General features: G+C 41.4%; 1 pseudogene across 1 annotated transcript; it reads left to right on the plus strand.

The window, feature by feature from the left end:
* The first annotated feature begins 19456 nt into the window (after positions 1-19456).
* LOC307219246 (metallothionein pseudogene) lies at positions 19457-19707 on the plus strand (annotated as a pseudogene). Its single transcript has one exon. The product of its transcript is annotated as a metallothionein pseudogene (transcript).
* Positions 19708-20117: the final 410 nt, after the last annotated feature.

Here is a 20117-nt window from a genome sequence, read left to right on the forward strand (position 1 = left end):
GGATCTCTTCTTTTTTCCCTCCTCTCTCTCTCTGTCCTTTCTGCCTCAAACAAAAGATTAATTTTATGGATAATGACAATATTTATACTTACATTAGATGAGTTAAAATAAGTTAGTGATATGCATCCTCATGTAAAGGGTATAAACCAACCATCTGTAATCATGGTTCTCTCTTGGATCACTCTAGGAATATTATTACAGAATTGTTCACTGATACTGCTATTTCATGTGCTGGTGGTATAACCTGTTGACCATTCTTATGAAGATGCATTTGCTGAGCCAGATGCTTCAAGGATTGCTAACTTGTTGTGTACAACAAGCTCACATAAACATCTGACCTAACAGTCACTTTCATGCTCTTTGCAGCCACCCGCTGCCCCAAAACCAATACACAACTCTAAAGAGAGGAAACATCTGTGAAACATGTTTCAATGTCATCCAAGACAGGCACCAGACGACAGGAGAGTCCCATTGTGTTTTTGCCCAAAATCAGTGTTATGTGTGAAGAGACCCAACTGAATGTCAACGCTACCACAGCCAGGATATGAGGACCCCCAAAGGCATGGGCTAAACTTCAGAGATGCAGCCATTAATCCCAATCTGTAGCTTTTGCTTCAAACAATAGCCAGGAAGCATCTCAAGTCACCTATGACCTCTCCATCACATAGCTTCTTTCCAGTCCACCAGCTGCCTATATAACCCACCCACCTTTTAAATTATATTTTCCTTTTTCTAGGCATCACCCACTGATGAAATCACCAGCTAGCTTGTTAGTTGCTTTTAGCAAGCCTCCTGCCCCTGCCAGCCTTACCAGGTCCTGCCACCTTCAAGCAGGATCCGTGAAGAGATGGTGCCACTACAGCGATTGCCCTTCTCAGAAGTTGCTGAGGGTGCCATCTCACCACACTTTAAAAAACTGGGACAGCTCTTGAATTAGGTTAGTGTTAAGTGAAGGGCGGGGAAGCCAAGCTCCTTTACATAACTCTGCTGTGCAGAGAAGACACAAAGGATGATGCTGACAGTAAATCAGTTAGCAAGAAAGGATGGAGATGAGAAGGAACATAAACATGAATTAAACATCACATCTGAGAAAGGAGCCCAAGTGTGAAGCACTTCAACTAACAGTGCTAAAAATATAAATTGAACCCCTAAAACCATGGCCTGGAAAACTATTCCAGTTGCTTTAATAAAGGAGTAATAGGAGACCCACAGGTGTCATGGAAGATTAAATGTATCTCTTAGTCTTAGGTAGACAGTAAACATTTATTGAATGAGTAAAGAAGGAGAAATAAGACATTTGGGGAACAATCCAGTGAAGAAATGGTGTTGTCCGGAAGCCAGGCTTGGAACAATAATCTAGGGGATCCTCCCTCAACTGATGCTGACTTTCTATGATGGAATGAATCACAGTCCTAATTTCAGCATTTCCATGAAAGTGATGGTAGGTTTCCCAGAGCGTCCCAGGAGAGTTACACCATCAGAAAGTGAGGTATGACCCTATAAGGCTCTTGACAACTTTCCTCCCCAATGCTGGAACTGCTCCATTGGTATGGCATGCCGGGGCAGATCTGAGGAAGAAGGCATGGATCCAAAGGATCCAGGGCCTTCAGAATCCCATGAGACACCCCTAAAAGCAAGAGGAAAAGGCACAGAAAGGCATGAAAGTGGTAGGCAACTGTGGCACCCTCACTTCTGTCCCATGAGCACAAACCTAGCAGGGCATAGGGAATGTTGTTTCATTCAGTGTTGCCTCTGTCTCCTTCTTCCCTTTAAGATCACTCTGTGAAGCTGCTATCAAATGATGGACCTCGGAGTCTCAACCCTCAGCAGCACCCTGTGCAATGCCAAAATTTGGCGAGCCTCTGCCTCTTGCACTCCATTCTAAATCATAGTTGTGCCATTCCTGGCAGCGCCCCCAAGGCTTCATGCCCAGTGTGAACAAACTGGTCATGATCCCCATAGTTCGTTTCTGCCACTTACCTGAGAGAAGAGATGGGTGAATTTGTCAATGTTCTTTTCTCTCCACTTCTTATTTTTCTCAAATTTAAGTTCAGTTCTCCACATTTCCACATCAGTTTGTGATTATTATTATTTAAAATCTTTATGGAAGTTTGTCAGCATTTTGTTGTGAATTTCTTCTGATATACACATTTTTGGATGCAAAAATACTATTTCACTTCAATGAACTGTGCTGTCAGTACCAAACATGGAAACCCTGGATCTGGTACGTGGAAAGGTAGGAAGCTTGTCCCCACTTTCCCTGAAACATTACCATTTGACTCTTTCTTGAAAGTAATCACACTGATTTTAGTAGAACTTGCTTCCCTGCAAAATGCAATTAGGGCTGTAGATTTCATCATTCTTTCTGACAATTTCAGTTTGGTAAGACACAGATAATGACACAGAGCCATCTGTAAGACAGGAGTAGAAAGGTTGTGATGGGAAGTGGTGCAATCTGTATTCCGTGAGTCTCAAGTATTTCAATTAACACAGAGAAATTATTCAGCCATGAAAGGGAGCCTTGGTGACATGTTAGGGCTAAAACATAACATGCATTACTGTGCACTGGAAACATTTTTCATCTTCAAAGTGATTTACAAGCAATTAATTAATCACTTCTCCCAGCAATATTCTGAGGCAGATAAAGATCATAACAATTTTACAGAATGCTGGGAAAGTGAAAACCTATGCTTCTCCCATCACTTTGTAACGACAAAAGCTTCAGGTTCACACACAATCCTTAAGCTTCGTCACTTGCATTGCTTTATTTTCCTTGTTATTTTCTTGCACTTATATTCTACTTTCTTCTAACATGGAAACCAATGAGGCTTCCCAACCAATCACCCATCTGGACACTGACCAGATCCAAACCTCCTTAACTTCAGCAAGGTGTTTGCCTTATGATCCTTAAGACCATAGTCTGGAACATGTGAACACAGGGCTCATCCAGACATCCTTTTGTGCCATGTTGTAGGCACAAATCTATGCTTTCATAGTCCATGTCTGAGCACTTCATCTTATTTTTTTTGCCTCTGTGCTTTCCCCACAAAAACTTGTTCTTTACTGCCAAATCAGAGCAAACAGCAATTCGCGAAATACCCGAGTTGCTGTTTATACCAAATCAGCACTAAAGTGAGGGTTTTCCTGGGGAAAGCGGTGGTGTGTGTGGAAGTGCTCATACACAGACTGGGACAGCATAGACTAGAAAGCAAAAGTATGTATGAGCTCACTATAAATACATGTCCACAAAAAATTGCATTTTATAATGCATATGGAGATGCTTGGGACTGACTGGCTGAGGTAAGAAAATTGTTAGACTGTTTCAGTTACATTGGAAGTTTTTAAACAGAGGTAGGGTCGTCATCTATCAGGGATTCTTTAGCTAGAATTTGTGAATTGCAGGGGATTCTATCAAGTGGCCCTTTTCCTTCCCAGAGCTCCATGCACAGATATGTTTTGCTGCTTTTTAGAAATGTGGTTCTAAATGATGTGGTTCACTTGAGGGCCTGAAGCAAGTCACAGTCTCTCACCCTAACCCTGCTACCAAGGGCTGAGGTAAGCTTAAATAGCTTGGAGCAGGCGCACCAACTGTAAGGGGCTCTAGGTGCCCAAACACCAACAACAATTTTGTTGTGGGTGCTCAGCACCCACACCGCAGGGCCCCCAATGCAACTTCCAATGCCTGGGGAAGCACCGGAACTCACATATAAGGCCCCACAAAATCTCAGAGATGCTGTTCAAGGCCTTGTGAGACCTCGGAAAGCATCTCTGAGGCCTCATAAGACCTCGGAGATGCTTCCTGAGCTCTTGGGCGGTCTCAGAACCTGACTTTTGGTGGCACCAGAAGACCGGAAGTCAGGTTTCGAGGCTGGGGGGGGGGGTTGCACGTGATGTCATGGTACCCATATCCTGGGGCCCAAGTTGGCTCCACTGGCTTGGAGGAATTTTTGTATACAAATGAGGTTAAGGAAGTTGTGATGTGTTGTTGGGCTACAGCTGCCAGAATCCCTGGTCACTGACCATGCTGGATGGGGGTGATGGGAGTTGCAGTCCAAAAATATCTAGAGTGCCACTTGTTCCCTGTCCATATTCTATAGCTACCTCCATAGAGTGGCCTGAGTCTGACCAAACTGTGGGAGGCAGTGGAAGACAGGAGTGCCTGGCATACACTGGTCCATGGGGTCACGAAGAGTCGGACATGACTAAACAACTAAAGAACAACATAGAGTGGCCTCTTATAGGGCGGCTAAAGCAGTGGACAAAAGAGAACACATATTTGCATGCACAAATTTATACATAAAGAGGCAAATTTGGGAATAATGGCTTTAAATAGAAATACACTGCACAGACTATGATGATTTGTGTTTCTGCTCAGTCTGCTGCCCAGGTGCCAGCATGGCCTGTCCTCTCCCTTCTTGGGGCTTTTTTTCTGTAAAATGGGCAGCCCTTCAAATAAAGGTCATCTTCAAATGCTGGACTGTCCTTGGACACGTGAACAGCCTATACCTTCTTCTCTGCAAAGATGAAAGGACTTATCAGTCCTGTTTTGGAGCATGATGGTGGTCTTCCATGTCTTCTGAAAACCAGAAACCACGATTGCAGCATTTAGTCAACAGTAAATGACAGAGCCTCCCAGAACAGATATTAGGTGCCAACAGGCTGGAAGGCAGAAGGAGATAAATGAATGCCTTTGAAATAAAATGCAATCATCAAACCATTAGCAATTTTTCTGATAAGGTCATGGCTAGCAGCAGAAGCATCAGAGAAAACCTTTGATACCCTAAGAAAGTTTTCCCTACACACTCCTGACAGCTTTCAGAGACTGGGCCTTCTATCACTCAAGACTAGCCATGGGCATTAATTCTCTGATTTAGACGGCCTTGAGGAATCATCTGTCTAAATGTCAGTTTCTGAGTAAGGACAGATAAGTCAGAAACAAAAGGCTATGCAGCAGAGGAGCTCTTTGCACATGGAAGTGGAGAATTTGATGCTTACATGAAAGAAGGAGCTGAAAGCCGTGTCAAAAAAGGCTGGTATGGACTTTGAGATTGTAATGATTTTGGTTTTTTTATTTTTTTATTTTTTTATTTTTATAATAATTTTTATTAGTTTTCCAATTTTAAAACAAAACAACAACAACAACATAAAAACGTCAACAAATACAAACAAACACACAAATATAAGTTCTTAACCTCATTTTCATAAACCTCCTTTCTCGGACTTCCCCATACCGCACCCTTTTTGCATCCTTATTTTACAGTTTTTCAGCAACCCTTTTAGCCAATTAAATTTAAATTTGTTATCTTTCTCAATTTCACCTTAAGTCATCAAACATTTTCAGCTGTAATTCTGCATCTTCCTTCCCCTTGACATTTTAGCACTCATCAATATTGTAACAGTTCTTAAGATAAGCTTTGAACTTCTTCCAGTCTTCCTCCACCGTCTCTTTCTCTTGGTCACGGATTCTGCCAGTCATTTCTGCCAGTCCCACAAAGTCAATCACTTTCGTCTGCCATTCTTCCAGTGTGGGGAGTTCTTGTGTCTTCCAATACTTTGCTAGAAGGATCCTTGCTGCTGTAGTGGCGTACATAAAAAAAGTCCTATCCTTCCTTGACACCAATTGGCCGACCATGCCCAAGAGAAATGCCTCTGGTTTCTTGTGAAAAGTACATTTAAGTACCTTCTTAATTTCATTATAAATCATTTCCCAAAAGGCTTTAATCTTTGGGCAGGTCCACCAAAGGTGAAAGAAGGTACCTTCAGTCTCATTACATTTCCAACATTTATTATTGGGCAGATGATAAATCTTCACAAGCTTAACTGGGGTCATGTACCACCTGTAAATCATTTTCATAATATTTTCTCTTAGGGCATTACATGCCGTGAATTTAATACCGGTGGTCCATAACTGTTCCCAGTCAGCAAACATAATGTCATGTCCAATGTCCTGTGCCCATTTAATCATGGCTGATTTAACTGTCTCATCTATTGTATTCCACTTCAGCAACAAATTGTACATTCTTGATACATTCTTAGTATTGGGTTCTAACAGTTCTGTTTCCAATTTCGATTTCTCCACCTGGAAGCCAATTTTCCTGTCTTGTTTAAAGGTTTCCATTATTTGGTAATAATGAAGCCAATCTCGCACCTTGGGCTTTAATTTCTCAAAACTCTGTAGTTTAAATTCACCGCTTTCTTGTTCTAAAATTTCAGAATATTTTGGCCATTTGGATTCCATATTAAGTTTCTTCACCTCCTTAGCCTCCATAGGTGATAACCACCTAGGAGTTTTATTTTCCAACAAATCCTTGTACCGAATCCAAACATTATATAGTGCTTTCCTAACAATATGGTTTTTAAAACCCTTGTGAACTTTAACCTTGTCGTACCATAAATATGCATGCCAACCAAACCTATTATCAAATCCTTCCAAATCCAGAATATCTGCATTCTCAAGAAGTAGCCAATCTTTCAACCAGCAGAAAGCTGCCGATTCATAGTACAGTCTCAAATCCGGCAGGGCAAACCCCCCTCTTTCTTTTGCATCAGTAAGTATCTTAAATTTTATTCTGGGCTTTTTGCCCTGCCAGATAAATTTAGATATATCTTTCTGCCACTTCTTGAAACAATCCAGTTTATCCACAATTTGTAATGTCTGAAACAAAAATAACATTCTAGGCAATACATTCATTTTGATCACTGCAATTCGGCCTAACAAGGAAAGCTTCAAATTCGACCATATTTCTAGATCTTTCTTTACCTCTGTCCAACATTTATCATAATTGTCTTTAAATAAGTTCACATTTTTAGATGTCATGTTAATCCCCAAATATTTTACTTTCTTTGCCACCATTAACCCAGTTTCATTTTGGAATCTCTCTCTTTCAACATTTGTTAAGTTTTTTTCCAGAACTTTAGTTTTTTGTTTATTCAACTTGAATCCTGCCACCTGACCAAAGAATTGAATTAACTCTAAAACTCTTTTTGTACTAGTGTCTGGCTCTTGTAAAGTCAATACTAGGTCATCTGCAAATGCCTTCAATTTATAGTGTTTAGCTCCGACCTGAACTCCTTTTACCAGCTGGTCCCCCCTGATCATGTTCAACAAAACCTCCAGGACTGATATAAAAAGTAATGGGGATATCGGGCACCCCTGCCGTGTCCCTTTTTCTATGGAAAGTTCATCAGTAACCACATTATTTACAATTAACTTAGCCTTTTGTTCAGAATATATTGCACTTATACCATTTTCAAACCTTTGACCTACCCCCATCCCATGGAGATTCTTCTTCATGAACTTCCAAGAGATATTATCAAAGGCTTTCTCCGCGTCCACAAAAATCAAGACTGCCTTCGTGTTAATATTTACAGTTAGCAGTTCCATAATATCAATTATGTTCCTTACATTATCTGATAAGTATCTTCCTGGGAGAAAGCCTGCCTGGTCCTTATGAATCTCCTCCATTAACACCCTCTTCAGTCTTTTTGCTAAAATGTCAGCAAATATTTTGTAATCCACATTAAGTAGTGATATAGGGCGGTAGTTCTTAATCTGGTTTTTTTCAGTTTCAGTCTTTGGTATAAGTGTGATGAAAGCTTCTTTCCACGATTCAGGTGCCTTTTTCCCCTCTAATATTTCATTACAAACCTCCTTAAGCGGCTGTACTAACCATTCTTTCAATGCTTTATAATATCTGGAGGTTAGTCCATCTGGTCCTGGAGATTTCCCTAGTTGCATATTTTGAATGGCACCCTCCACTTCTTGGTCTGTTATTTTCTCATTTAAAATCAACATACTTTGTTGCGAAATTTTTTGTAATCCATATTTCTTAAGAAAATCTTCCATATCTCCTTCATTTTCCGGCCCTTGTGCATATAATCTCCTGAAATAACTCTGAAAGCAATTACTAATCTCATTTGGTTTAAAAATATTCTTTCCATCCACCTCCAAGCTTGTGACTGTATTTAGTTTCTGTCTCTTCTTCAATTGCCATGCTAGAAGTTTCCCACATTTATCTGCTGATTCAAATGTCCTCTGTCTCATTTGCTTAATTTTCCATTCTATCTCCTGGTTCATCAATTCCATATATTGCATTTGGTAGAACTTAATTTCTCTCAGGATTTCATGAGACTTTGGTTTAGACCTCAGTTTCTTTTCTCCTTCTTTTATTTTTTCCAGAATCTTATCCTTCCTTTCATTTTGTTTCTTTCTCTTTAAAGAGTTCTGTTGTATCAGAAAACCTCGCATCACGGCCTTACTTGCGTCCCAAATCACTCTTTTCTCGACCTCTGTCCTCAGATTTATCTCAAAGTAGTTCTTCAAGGTTTTTTGGGCCTTTTTGTAAATCTCCACCTCTCTGAATAGGGTGTCATTCATTCTCCATCTGAAGGATCCAGCTGTTGTTAGTTTCATTTCCATCTTCACTGCGTTATGGTCGGAGCATGTCTTTGGGCAGATTTCCACCTTTTTTATCCTTGGAGCCATTCCACTAGTAATCCATATTTGATCTATTCTTGTCCATGTCATTTGTGCCTCTGAAAAGAATGTTCCCTCTCTCTCAAGAGGGTTTCTTGTTCTCCAGATATCAATCAAATCTATATTTTCAGTCATTTCAAAGAAGGTCTTAGGTAGTCTCCCATCCTTAGAGACCACCTGTCTTTGTGCTTTATCCATGTTTGTAGAGACCACGCCATTCATATCTCCTAGTAAAATCACCTTATGATCCAAATAGTCCATTAATGTCTCATGCAATTTCTTGTAAAATTCTGCCTTCCCTTCATTTGGTGCATAGATGCCAACTATCAAAAGTTTTTCTCCTTGGATTTGTATCTCAATTGCCAAAGTTCTTCCATGTTCATCTTTAAAGATCAATTTTGGGGCCAATTTTTCCTTTGCATAGATCACCACTCCTCTTTTCTTAACTTTATCTGATGAGATAAATTCCTGTCCTAATCTTTTATTTATAAGTAGTCTTCTGTGTGCCCTTGTTATGTGGGTTTCTTGTATACATATCAAATCCAATTGTTCTCTTTTCAAAATATGAAAGACCTCACGCCTTTTTCTGGGAAGGTTGAGCCCATTACAGTTCCAGGTTAAAAATTGCAGAGACATTATTAGTTAGTTGCCTCCAGCTGCTCCCTGCAGCTGTTCTTCTTCCGTAGGTGATTTCAGTCCAAATGTCAAGTTTCCAAGGTCTGTATCAGAGGTCGAGTCAAGCACTCCTTTCACAAGGTCCTCCTCATTTCTGTCTAGGAATTGTTCTTTATCTTGCACTGTTCTTATTTTGACTTTTTTTCCTTTGAAGTTAAAAGACAAGCCTTGTGGAAATTCCCACCTGAAAGGTATGTTATTCTTCTTCAGCAGGTCAACCAGATTCTTAAAATAAGTTCTTACCTCCAGAATGTATTTTGGGATGTCCTTGTAAATTTGAACAGAAGCATTTCCAATCTGAAGGGTTCTCTGGTAATGTAAATTTAGAATTTTATCTCTTTCCTCTTTGGATCTCAGTTATCAGACAATCCCTTGGGATCTTCCTGCCTTGCCTTCTGCCCAGTCTGAAGGCGGTTGTTATCTTAAAGTCGTCTTCCTCTGAATTTACCTGCCAAAATTCTGATAATTCTTTTGTGAGAAAGTCCACTAGGTTGTCCCCTTCACTTTCAGGGACCAGCCTAAGTCTCAAATTCCTCTCTTTCCTCTGCATCTCCCACAAAGACAAGGCCGCCTCATGTTGGTCCAACTTCTTGCAGACTGGTATTAAACTTTCCTGTGTGTTTTCAGCAGTGGCTTTAGCCTCTTCTGCAATTTTTCGAATTGTAGCGTTTTCTTGAACCAATCTATTTATGGTTTCTGTGTTAGATGTAATACTTTTTGTATTCAAGTCCAATTTTGTTGTAAGTTCTGTCAGTTGTTTGGTATTCTCCGTGCTCTGCTTGGTCAGATTTTCTAAAGATTCATTTATTTTGAGTAATGCTTGAGTCACTGATTCCATGAATGCGTTTATTCCTTTCTCCTGTCCAGCTAAGCCTGATATTGAGCCTCTTTTCTTTTGTGCAGCTTTAGCCTTAGATCTTGTTGTTATGTCTTCTGCGGAATCACTCATGTCCCAAGGTCGTTCCCACAGGAACAGCTCTTAAGTGGAAAAATCCAGTGACTTGTTTTTATTTGACAGTCTATGTTACAAACTGTAGCCTTTCAGCCCTCTAGAGGGAGCAGTACATTATATCCAATAAGCAGAAGAAACAAAGAAACCAAAAGCCCTCTTGGAGAAAGAGCTTTCAGTCTTCCAATTGCAACAGTATTTATTTCTGTAAAGTCCCAAAAATTGTATCTGTAAAGTCCCAAAAATTGTATCTATTTAAGCTCTCCGCTTTGCAGCAGGTTCTATCAGACAGTTCCTGTCAAAGCGCTTCACCCAGGCAGTCCGTTCCCAGAGTCAGAGACAGCAGAAATTAATCACTTAAATTTCCTCTCACGCAGGTTAAGCCAAATTTCCTTTTCTCCCCCCCCCCCCCCGCTCCTGCTTGCTGGAGGGGTAGTTAAAGTTCAATGCCAAAGTTAGGTAATTCAAAAGTTCAAAGTTACTTTTCCTTCAATTGCAGCTTTCCAGTTCCGTTGCTTTAAAAGCCATGCAAACCGGGGGAGGCAGACTTCCTTTATTTACCAACCCCGTTTTCAGCCAAATTTCAAACGTTTTTTTGTAATCCCAGTAGGTTTCCCAATCCTACTTACGGGTATTTCAATTTCAGTCCAGATTTCAGGAAGGAATCGGCGCTCTCCACTTATGGCGACGCGGCTTCACTTCACGGACTGGGTAGCGACTCTCAGCACCGCACGATCCCCCGATGCTCCTCCGGAGCCTTTAAAAAGGCTCTTTTGCAGTAAAGGGGGGCGCAAAAGGTGCCCACCGAGTCTCCTTGTTCATAGGCTTCTGCGCCTGTGATTTTAGGGGTCCCCGCTTTGCCGTAGCAGTAAGACCCGAACTCGTGAAGCAGCCCTCTCTCCGGAGATCGGGGAGAGAGCCGCCATTAAGCGCTGGCGCCGACCGGAAGAGATTGTAATGATTTTGAAGCCTGGGATTGCTTTTCACTACAATCATGGATTTCTGTCTTGAACATGTCCTTTGTATCATATCCATTTTCTACAGACTTGCCTTAAAGTTCAACACAAGACGTATGCATCAAAAATCAAGATTTGGCTCAGGCGCCACTACAATGCTGTGGCAGAGACCCACTTCACCTTGGCCTGAAGCAGAACTTCTTTACAGAAAACCTGAAGCTTTGTGTCTCCCCATGAAATATTGTGAAGAAATGGTATGTGTGTTGAATCCCACCTCCTGGCAAGGACTCTTGGGGCAACAGGGTTCTTGGCAGGTTTGTGCATAACCTCCTCCGGGTGTCTTCAGAGCTGCAAGCTTTTTTTCTCATCGTGTGCTGGATGCTGAACTAGATGGGCCACTGACATGATCCAGCAAGCTCTTTATATGTTCGAACAATGCTCTTCATATGTTCAAATTGGTTTTTGTGCAAACCAATGAAGACATATGTACATGTCTCCACTGGTTTGTGTAGGGTGGGGAGACGACCTGCATTCCCAGAAAACGCTGTTCCTTCAAGAATCCTTGATAGATACTGAACTTTGTCCCTTATCAACTGTTTTCAAGGGTGCAATCCTTCCCTGTATCAAGTGCTTGCAGCACTGGCTTCATTGCATCCCTTTCCAAGAGGTAAGGTGAGATACTGAACTCAGGTTCTGGATTTACAGACATCTTTTAGGGTGGCTGAATGTTGGGATCCTGCAAGCACCAATATCTGGCTGTCCAGTGAGCAGCCCCTCTTCTCCTTGATCAGTCACTCCAGTAAGCTCATCAATAGACTCCCTGCATCTTTCCTTGAAAAGAAAGCCTGTAAACTCTTTCCCCATCTCCTATTGGTCATTGATCAGGAGGACCAAAGCTATTTGGGAGCCAAACTGAAGCCTGAAGTCAAAATGAAACAAGTCCAGACAATTTGCATCATCAAGACACCCCTGTTTCAACTCCATATGGCATTTTGGACGTTTTAAAAAATCTATTACAATAAATAGTTGCTGTAGTAGTAGATTTTCCAACAGCGGCAGGGAGCTGGACTCGAAGCCTTTGAAGACCCCTTCCATCTCTGTGATTCTAATATAATATAAATATGAAATATCTTAGCGATGTGACATTAGTCATCATAACTGTATGAATCAGCAAAACAAATTGCCGTTTAAACCAACCAATAACTACTGATGTTTAATTGATATTTTTAATTTCATGTTTATAGATAGTTTTTCTGATTTAATTATATTTTGTATAATACCCTGATATATTTTATGAAAGTATGAATTATACATGTTTCAGCTATTAAACAAACAAATAAACAAATATCCATGGTCAAAGGCAGCTTCACTCTGAATATCAGTTGTTGGAAATTGCAGGAGAAGAGAGTGCTGTTGAGCTGAGGTTCTGGTGGTGGCCTCCCCATGGGCATTTGCTTGGCTTACGGGCTAAATGGGCCACTGGCTTGATCCAGTGGGCTCTTCTTGTGGTCATAATGAACACGCTTTGCAAGACCAGTGAAAATCCAATCTGTGCCATTTTTGTGCAGTCTCACGTTCATGTTCAAGCATGCCTACAAGGCTGCTAGACCTTGTGAACACCAGGTGTCAGAGACTGGGCAGAGGAGAAATGGTGGAAACTGCCTCCCCATCCTGACCCTTCTAGGGAGGAGGAAGAGGAAGACAGTATAGATTTACAACAGGGGTTTGAGGGAGGTCACAGCTCAGAGGCAGATGAGGGGGAAAGCTGGGAAATCATGGGAGAGCCAGAACAACATCCAGCTGACACGCTGTTATTAGAAAGCATTCCAGATCCTCTATCTCCCAGAGCCTGGAGAGCCTTAAAAGTAGGAGAGCAAAGAGCTCAAAGACAGAGGGCATGTAGCAGCACCCATAGAAGCGACGATGAGAATAAGGAATGAGGAAGTGGGAGAGATGGGGGGGTGGAGAGTCTCTCGGGACAATACCATTATCCAAGAGGCTGGGTTCTATAGCCTCCCTCTATAAAGATTGAAATAAAAAAGAACTGCAAGAAACTTTTCCTTGTATTTATGCTTTCCTAGGCAACCAGCTGGGAGCAGCTGACAGCATCCTGACATCAGGAGAGGGAGAGAGAGAGTGTGTGTGTGTAGGGGCTGTGTCTACTGATACTCCTGGTATGGCCAACCAGTGAAGAGCAGCAATGGGTGGGTGGGTGGGTGTTAGCAGGTACCCTACTTCAGTCTTCATACTTTGAATCTTTTTTTTCCTTTTTTTTTTTTTTTTAGGGCACACACTCCCATTTTCTCATCTGTCTTTGTCCTAGCCACTTGTTGGCCACTGAAAGTAGCAAATGGGAATAAGCCAAATATGCTCCAACTCCCCAGGAGTGTTAGGAATGGAATGAGGCTAGTTCTCTTGCAATCATAGACCTGTGCAATGGAAAACGAAACTCTTTATTTCTTTTTTCTTTTTATTTCTTCTTCCAAATGAAGTTTTATTGGACACATCTCCCAGCCAGTGTGAAGTTACTAATCATCTCTGTCTTGGATGATTGATAATTGATTAGGAAGGCCATGGAAAAAAAAACATGCACAGCCTGTCATCTGTAAGAGCTGAAATAGCTCCAGCCCAATGTAGCGATCGACTTTGCCTCATAACCCAAGCCAGCTCCCTATCGCCAACACCTGATATGTGCTGCGCATCAAATCTTCCTGCTGAATTAAACGCAACGACGCAGAAAGCGCCTCAGAAGCATTGTAGGAGCTGAGCTTCAGTCTGCTCTTTTATTCCCCATTTAGAAGTGAATTCAATACCATCCTTTATACTCCACTGTGCTTAGAGGCCCAAGAAACTATAATTAGACGTCATAAGAATAATGATTTCATTAAGACTTATTGGATGGATTAAGTCGTGTACAAGGCAGGGTGTTGTAAGACACCGTCAAACAGTTTATCTTTCTGCTATAATTGGAGTTGCAGGGATTACAGCGTAAGAGCACCAAAAGGTAATTTCCAATTTGGCCAAGGCTCTCCCCAATTCCCTCCAGGCCCAAATTATCATTTTTCTTCTTTGAATCAGATCTCCCCCTCCATTCTCAAGCTGCTTTGAGCTCAAAGCTATTAACAGCAAACTCTAATCCTCACACATATAGCGATGGAGTCATCTTTCCCTCTTTACACAAGCCCCACATTTCCCGCTGAATGGCAGCAGGGATGCTAATTCAGGTAGCAGGAAGGCAAAGGAAAGCACCCAGAGCTGAGACACAACATAGCAAACATTATTTTAAAGACCTAATGATAGGATGCTTAGGCCTCATGCAAGAACAGGCCTGAAATCATCTGATTCCATATGGATCAGCCGGAAGCCACTTGCAAACAAAGAAAAACCTAGCTCGGAGACCCTAGCAGCAGCTCAACATGAAACCTTTGCAAGTCAAACACTGTAATTCTATTAATGTGACTATCTCTGTCACATTAAGAATGAAGAAAATAGTGGGATGACGCTTATCTCTGATCTCAGAGCTTATGTGTATACAAATGTCTGCATATAGAAACTGAACTGTTTGGAACCCTGCAAAATACATGCACAGGAGTCATGCAGGGAGACCCTATGTGGTTATTTTTCTATGCACTAGGGATAAAGTTAGCAATGTCCGTTCTGTCATGCATTTGCCTGATGAAGGGCTGATTCCTTTCTGCTGCAGTTCAGTTTCTGCAAAGCACACCATTATTCAACTCATGTTTCCCAATGCTCAGAACTGTACATACTTTTTGTTGTTATTATCACCTGATTTCATGCTGAAATGTTTCCTGCTTCTTCTGTGTTTTAGAATTGCATTTTTGAAGTAACTGAAGTAGCTAATGACCCAGCAAGACGCCCAGCACACTTGGACAGTTGGAGGAGAATGGCAGTAGCACAGGCTGCAAGCGTAAATATGTCTTCTCAGAGGCAAGACCCAACGAATTCAATTGGGCTTACTTTCAGGTAAGGAGTTAAGGATTGCAGCCTCAATCCTATACACAGGAGACAAGAAGGAGCAGATATTGACTAATTTCAGTTGTGCCTCATGCCTTCAGGGGGCTAATGATGTTCAACACAGCTAAAGATGACCGGGGGGAGGACTGAGCAAATTTCTCACAGGTGTTTTTTTTTTTGGGGGGGGGGGGAGTACAATGTATAAATTGCAAGCCTTCTCTACTCAGAAATAAATGTCATAGAATTCAGTGGGGTTTACATCTAGTTAAGGCAGTGGTTCTCAAAAGGTGTGGTGCACATATTTACTCAGAAGTCAGTTTCAATGGAGCTTATATCCAAGTAAATGTGCGGAGCATCATAGCACGCACAACAAGAAGTTAGAATATAGCAAAGGGTACAATCAACAACCATCATCACCTCATCATGACAGGAGGAGTTGAAGAATATGTAAATTGTATTTATCTTTTCTTTGCCATTATAGTCTACAGAATGCAAATGCAAGATAAGTAACCATGTTTAAAAAAACAGCTAATCAAGCTTCATTAATGTTATTAATTGCATATCTGTGAGGTGAGGGTGGGGGGGTGAATCTACTGGCAACAAATTCAACCTCCATTTTCACGATCCATTCCTGACAATGAGCAAATACGTGAACAGAAAAAATTCTGCACACTTTTTCTTTTCTGTTGGAATTCTGTGACATCCCAAATCATGACATCACCCTGTTCACTTGTGATTCCCAATTTCTTAGTTTAGTGAAAGTCTTACAGCAAATTACAAAACAAGAAATAAACATACAGAAGGTACAATATATAACCAGGCATCCATTAAAAGAATTGTCTGGGATGAGCCATGATGCCTATCGGGAAGAAGATGCAATAATGAGAAGTGGAGGAATGATGCTAAACCATAACAGAGAGGAGAAATAATGAAAGAGACCAAGACTAAAGGAATACTTTCAATAGGAGAACATTCAGTGCAGTCCTTATAGTCACCGTTGAAAAAGCCTTTAGCACCATTTCTCCATACCTTAATGTGCTTTTACTGACACTTTCATCATTGTTTAGTTAAATATCATGGCTCTGTCTTGATTTAAAAGAAAAATATCTCCAAAACTTTAATTGATGAGGACCTTGCAAAAGGCAACAGCAAGAAATAAGTGCCAAACACTAAGCTGCTCGGAAATGGGACAGCATATTAGAAAAGAGCTTTGATGCAGCCGTTCCAATGAGAAAAGGAAAAGCCAACTTCAATAAAGAACAGTTTGTCCATTAAAGGACGTGACATGGGTGGAAAGAGCCACCTTTCAATAGGAGCCATTTAATGTAGCCATTTAAATGAGGACACAATTAGAGCTCAGTTACTCCCCTCAAAGCCAAGAGTTACCAAATCAGTCCACATCGGACTTTGCTTGGCTTTAGCCTTTGAAGATGAATACTTCTTTGTGAAGGTTCTTGTAGCAATATCACAGCATTCTATGGCCAAAATATTTGATTTTCCTGGATAGGCTTTAATCTCTCGCTTCTGGCATGAGTTATTGAGATAGATAGCCCTCACACTAGTTGTATCCTATATTCATGTCACCCGACATGCAGCCTTTCTGCTATTAGAACTTAGTTTACTTTCATCTTTATTGACGATTGTCACTGTAGGTTGTTTATATATATATATATATATATATATATATATATATATATATGAAAAAGTTGTTTAATGCATTGATTTTCTTTTCTTTTTTTTAAAGTTTTATAGTGCACCATAAACAGAAGGGAAGCACATTTACTTTCTGCTAATGGCAAAAGTTGCAATGAAAATTGCTAGCATTCTTTATAATTGTATGCAGTTGTGAGAAAATTTTAGTAACTTATTTACCAGTATTTCCAAGCAAAGGCTGATATCCAATGCTCTTCTCTGGGAAATCGGGTCCTCCCTTAAAGAGGGCACTTTTTGTGGTGAGACCTAGACACCGACACCCTGTGTTGTGGTCAGCCAAAACACCCGATTGGTAGGTCCCTCATAGCTGGGTACAATCTGGCTAATGGGACACAGTCCAAACAGTTCAAGGGACCTATTTATGCACGTGACCCAGAGCTTCCTTTTTCGGCGCATGCATTCAGAACACTTGCCCACCTCTCCCTACTTTTAGGGCTTTGCGCTTGACCTTGCTATGCTGTCCTGTGTTGTCTGTCGTTGGGACAGGGGCATGGCAGGAATTTTCCCCACTTGGCTGATTGGCTGTTGCCATTTGGGTTTTGCCTGCCGCGTAGCAAATCTTCACAACTTGTAAGGTTGCAGATAGGCTCTGGTTCAGGTGATAGGGATGGGAGAATGGTCTCGCCATCCCTATGTGAAGGGTATTCCATTAAAGGAATCCAGGGACTCGATGGTTTGGTCAACCCCTGAGAGGGGGTTGTGCCCATGCCTGAGTCCAGTTGGGTGGTGGAGATAGCCTGTTCCTGGCTTTCCACTTATCCAGGTGTTCACCCTTGGCTGACCTATGCTGGAACCCTGGGTCAGCACTACAGTACCTGCATGGCAGGGAGCTAGTCGAACCACAGCCTATACAACCATTCACTTTCTGTAATCAATAAAGCTGTGGTCTAAATTCTGCCAAAAACCAAAACCAAAATTTGAGTCAAGTGTGAATTTATTTAGGGAGGGAGGTTTCTGGGTCTGAACATGCATAAGCTTTTAATCCAGTGGAGGTATCTGTTAAAATGGAAGAAGGGGTGTTTGTGTGTGTTTTCTTTTTTTGACAACTCCCTTTTCTGGTGTTGCTCCCTACACCTCACAAGCAACCTTGCACACTGGTCTGGTGGGTCCTGCACTTTGGTGGGGGGATGTACACAGGGGGATTCCATGGGGATGAGAACTGGGGGGGGGGGATGCCTCCCCTCTGCCTGTGTTACTGATTGCCTCTGCCAGTTCAAAGGTCATTCCACCAGTGGAATGGCATCATCTGATATTGCCTGAAATGCCCAACTAAATTTAATGTTGTGCATTATGCTCTGTGTTCGTAGGTAAAGCTGAATATTTTAAGATTAAAAAATGTAATGTGGAGCTGAGTTCTGACTGAATTCTGAAGGCAAAGTATAGTGGCCAGAGGGAATGAATTACCTATGCTAAAGATGAATTGCCCAGACAGTGTGCATAGTAAATAGCATGTCACAGCTGAAAGATTTGGACCCATTCCATAGACCTAGATGCTCAGTAGTGCATATGCATGCAGTGACAATATTCTGTTGGGAGGAATGGAAAAAAGAGGGGGTGCATGGATCCTGTCTCTTTCACTCCAAATATGCCATTGGGGCATGCCTCTTCAGCATTATTCTTGAAATCTTTGTTCTACAGGGGAAACAGTCCACACTGCCCTAGGGCTGGATATGGGGATCTAGCAAGATGAACCACCCATCGGTAGGTAGGGTTGGGGTTGAAATTTGATCCAGTTCACATTTAAATGGGGACTTACCTAATTTGCAACGTGTGAAACAGTATGCATTCCAAAACACAGCCATTCTTTGATTTCTCTGAATTTTTCAGTGCAGTTCAAATAGTGTGCACAAAAATGCATATACAAGGGTGAAGAGTGTGTAAAAATGCAGATATTGTTGAAAATAACATCTGTTAAGGAGAATTACTTTGCAAAAATGTGTCTGTTAAGCAGAATTGCATACCGAAATGCTGATGAACTTTCACGAGGACCTTTAAAAAAGCAAAAAGCAAAGTGATACATAAATGTGGTGAATCACACTGAAGATTTTTTTAAAAACTGAGACACAGAGAGAAGCCACAGTTGTCATTTTCGCCCATCCCAATCCACGAAAGAAACATTCTAAAGGAGGAACTCTGTAATGGAGGTTATGCGCAGGATTTCATATTTCCTAAACTGGGCGCTCTTTTCCAACAAACTGGCAGCCTTAGAATCCTGATTTATCTGAACAGCATCTGAAACAAAGCTATCTTCAAGGATGCAGACAAGATGCTGCTCAGTGGTGGAATCATGGAGAACATAAGCCTTGTTCCCAATTGATTTAGCATTAACAAATCAAACCTCCATGAAGGATTCCAAATTGCCATCTGCCCATTCCTCTCCAGCAAGCTGATCCCCCTTCCCAGTGTGCTCTACACACATGCAATGTGCTCTGCTAAAAGCATTTAGAATTGGATACCTTCCATCCCTATGAGTACTTCTCTTCCCCTGAGCCAAATCACAGAAGCAAGGAAGGAAGGAGAAAGGTGGTCACAGCTATGACATATTTTTTTAAAAAACTACTAAAATGATTTCTTGCCTAGCTGCAAGGTGAAGTGACTCTAGCCTATGGAGAGCTTAGTCCAGGGGAAGCCAACATGGTGACCTCCAGATGTTTTGGAGTTCCAGCCAGTATGGCCAATGGCTAGGAATGGTAGGAGTTGACACATTCCTCTTGCCTTGATTGATCCTCCTATCTGTGATCGCTGCTGCAACTGTGATGGATCCTCAGGACTGCGCCTGCACCACTGGTGGCTCTTGTTCCTGTGCCGGCTCCTGCAAATGCAAAAGTTGGAAATGTACTTCATGCAAAAAAAAAAAGCTGCTGCTCCTGTTGCCCAGCTGGATGCAACAAATGTGCCAAGGGTTGTGTCTGCAAAGAGCCGCTGTCAGATAAATGCAGCTGCTGCCACTAAAAATGCAGTTTTCTTGGTGTAAATATTATGTATGATAATGGAAAAGAGACAATTTTCCTATTTTATAACTGCTCTTTTGTGCAGTTGAAAGGAAGAAAAATGTTGTTTTCAGAAAAATAAAAGTATTCTAAACTTGAAAAAAAGGAATGGTGGGCGTTGCAGTAAAAACATGTAGGCTACCCCTGTTCCTCCATATTCTGACATTTATTTTATTTACCTCTCCTTACTTCTTTAAAATATTTGATACTGTTTGGTTTACAAACTTCCAGAGTATCTTAAATCACTATTTGAATGGTTCTGAATAGCCATCTTCCTGTTAAACATGGCATCGAAGAACCCACTAGCCAATTGGCAAACTTTGTATTCTAAACCAAAGCCCTCACTACTCCTTTCAGGGAACAAAAAGAGCTTTTGTGAACAA

The sequence above is a fragment of the Podarcis cretensis genome (genome assembly GCF_951804945.1).
Source record: "Podarcis cretensis genome assembly, chromosome: 6".
Taxonomy (NCBI): Eukaryota; Metazoa; Chordata; class Lepidosauria; order Squamata; family Lacertidae; genus Podarcis; species Podarcis cretensis.